We start from the raw sequence: 3,907 nt of genomic DNA, 5'->3' as shown, positions 1-3,907 counted from the left end.
ATTGCAAAATTTATCAAGGTGCGATGAAAAATAACAATGGACATCAGACTGAGACTTTTCATGTAAAATCATGAGCCAGGTAAAATCTGTGTTTCCACCTCAAGTAACCTGTGATTGCTGATCTCTGGCCACTTGACTTCGAATTGGCACAAATCAAGTTCTTTTCATGTTATGTGAAAAAACCCAACTCTTGCTTTCTTCCTCATACTTTGCATCGCAATATATTGCATTCATTTTGATTAACGAATCAAGTTTTTAAGAAATTAGTCGATCATTTAGTTATGCAAAGTAGAGCTAGAAAATTTCAAACAACGACATAAAAATCTGACACTTTAAACTCATAGAAAAATTATAAATATTTGTTATTCACTATATTTTATATAATTATGTTTTAAAATTAAAATTATTTTTATAAAATAACTTATAAGAATAATATTAATTTATAAAAATATTTTTGCTTTAAAATATATATTGTAAAAATAAAGGGCAATGATACCTTTACTTTCCAATCACAAATATTTTATAACTCTTAATAAAATAATATTTTTTAAATATTTAAAAATATTAAATCAAAACAAAAGTCAAACTTAAGTTTTAAGAAATATATTATTTTAATTCATAATCATAAATAAATTGTTAAAATTAATGAGACTCGTTTGGATAGTAAGATGAAATGAGATGATTTGTAAATAGTAATAGAATTGTTGAGTTGAAATGTGTTGATTTTTAAAAATTTTGTGTGTTTGAACTAGAAAATGAGATAAGATGAGATGAGTTTAGATTGTTTGTGAATAGTAGTGAGATTGTTAAATTGAAATGAGATGATATGATTTTTAAAAATTGTGTTGTACATAATTAGAAACCCAGATGAGATGAGATAGTTTAAAATTAAGAAGTGATTTTAAAATAAGTATTTAGATTAGATAGTAAGTTGAGATGATGTTTAAATTTAAACTATATTTGTGAAATTGATATCATTGTCACGTCTAAACATTATAAGAAAATTATTTATTTATAATAAATTAATTTTTAGTAGAATGATTTTTTTTAATTTTTTTGGTAAAATGACTTTATTTTCTTAAAAAATAATATTTTATAGTTAATAAATCATCAAAAATACATATTTTTTTCGGTAATGAAAAAGGAAAATGTTATGATGTCCTCTCCCGTGCTCCTTCAAAGTGATCGCAGGTCACAAATTTTATTTTTTAATTTTTTAATTTAGTGATTAAGAAAGTAATTTTAAATATATTAATTTTTTTTAAAAATATTTAAATATTTTTAAAAAATCTGAAAAAAAAAAATAATTGTACAGTAAAAGGAGCGATGCACTCTGGCAGATTAGCACCGTCCAATGAAAAATACTTGTAATTTCAATGAACGTCAAAGTTTCGATTAACTGATGAAGGGACAGCAATTAAATTCACATCATCAGCAAGGGCCTACACAATGACCAAAGAGAAAAGAAGCATCGGGGAAAGGGTAGCCTGAGAGAAAAGAAGTAAAGCTTGCCAAACAAAATGGGGTCAATCAGAAGACTTGGGGAAAAAGATGACATTGAAGCTGCGTTGGATTCCACCAAAAAAGGTTGCAAGGGCTTCATTTAACTATCCTATTTCAAGTAGATTTAGATTAAAAAAATAAAAAAAAATAAAAATCCTATTTCAGTAATAAGCTCAATTTCTAACATCGACGTACGACCTATGCCGAGCAGCTGAAGCTGATCATATATAGAACTTAGCTTCCCATGCATGCATTTTAAAGGTCCAAAATCTTCAATAACTTTCAACTCTTTGGTCAATATCTACGCACTTGAAGTTTTTGTTCATAAAGTTGCGTGCCATATCAATGATTTTAGGGAATACTCAAAACATGATCTCTCTCCCATAAAGCAAATCATTAAAAGCAGTCACAGAAAATGATGACTTTAAAAGAGTGAAAAGCTAAGGGACAAAATGGATGCAGTTTCCAAAGAGGCTGTCCTTTTAAGTCCGTTGAGACGTTAGAAGATATTGAAATAAATTAAAATTTTAAATTAAGTTTAATATTTAAATATTTAATTTTTAAATTAATAAATATTATTAAATTTAAAACTTTTTTATAGGTAAAATATATATATTTTTTTAATTCAATATATCTTTATATATAAAATTTATAATTTTTTTTAATTTCTTATATATATCTAAACTCATCTTTAATATTTAAATTTATTTTAAATAGATTCTATAAAACACACTACCATTCATTAAAAAAAAAAAAAATCAACTTATCTCAACAAATCACTCAAACCGGTCTAAGTGAAAGCATTTGGAGAATCCCTTCAAAGACTGGGAAAGGCTGAAAAATACAAAACCCTAATAACCAAAACGTTGAAAGTAGCTAAAACAAGATAAATAGTAGTAAAAAAAACAATGCACAAATTAGAAATAGCTTGAACAAACAGAAGAAAAGCTGACATTTACGTCCTACATTTCTGACGGCCAGCCAGCTACTTTTGATCTATGAACTTTCATTGCACAGGATTTTAGAAAATGAAAAAGCATGGTGAAGAATTACGAAAAAGAACCAACAAAATCATTCAAAGAGAAAGAAACATAAAGGTTTACTACTTAACTAGTGCTTACTCACTTTTTAGAGGCATGTTCCACCTGCTTAATGCTGAAAGACATGCTTTTCATATTTTTTCTTCTACTATACTTAGAATCTAGACTATCTAGTGATATAAGTTCATATTTTTCTATGCATTAGTGCTCAAAAGTCAGAAGGAAAACATGAGTCAAAAGGATAGAATCACAGAAGGATCAGGAGGAATGTGACATTTTCTAAGAATGATCAATGTTTCAAGACCAAGGCAAGTAGCTTTCTTCAAAACTCATTCTCTCGCAAACACATGATTACCATCATACGCATAAATCAACACATGCAGGGCTTTGCAAAATTATAAATGATACATTTACAGAGAAATGGGAAGATCATAAGATGTAAGGAAGATAGTCTGCAAATTTTATTGAACCGGAAAGAAAGATTGGCAATTTTTCCATAACAACACAAATTAAGGAGTAATCTGTATAAATGACCCTGTCAAGCTTAAACACGAACCAAAGCCCTAGATACTGCAGAATTTGTTGCATCGTACTTGCAATCTGTAAAGACCATTGCTTTTCTTTCATCAAAAGCGCAAGTGTAAAATCAAAGGGGGCGGAAATAAGTAGTCTTGAACATATATCTAAAAATTACTCATAACTATCAAGGAATACCTAACCTTCGAACGATATTTATTGAACAAATAAGAAAATGGACAATTTAAACGTCGACAGGGAAGGGTATCATAAGCTTGCTTTTTCAGTTTACATATGATAGCTTATCCCTTCTTCAGTTCTCCGAAACATTTATTTTAGAATGATTTTGAGATCTGTGTCAAAATCTAAACCATAAAACCCTAGGAGAGAGAAAAGGAGGGGAATGTTTAGCAAATTTCAAAACCAGATCTGAAAAGAAAAATTGCAGAAACAGACAGATCAGATACTGAAAGGCATCATGAGGAAAATCTTTGTAATGATCTATCCGAAAAAAGGGCTTAGACTGACAAGAACATCGTAACGTGATCAGAAGAGGGAAATAAAAAAGAGTACCAGTGCAAACAGATAGTCAAAATACTCCATCATTATACCAATCTGCACATAATTAAATAACATCCTTAATCGCTCTATAAACAAAAACCCATGAAGCCAATAATTCCCTAAACTTTACCCACTACAGTATGTAAAGAAAAAGGAAAGAAAACCGACCTTTGCATGTAGCCCATGACCAAAGCCCTGGGATAGATCCATGGAAGCATAAATTGGGGGGAATGAAGCCTGGTCCGACGACCCTAAAACATGACCCACATATTATCACGAATTATCAG

The sequence above is a fragment of the Carya illinoinensis genome, chromosome 2, assembly GCF_018687715.1.
Source record: "Carya illinoinensis cultivar Pawnee chromosome 2, C.illinoinensisPawnee_v1, whole genome shotgun sequence".
NCBI classification, from domain to species: Eukaryota; Viridiplantae; Streptophyta; class Magnoliopsida; order Fagales; family Juglandaceae; genus Carya; species Carya illinoinensis.
Note: the sequence above shows the minus strand (reverse complement) of the source record.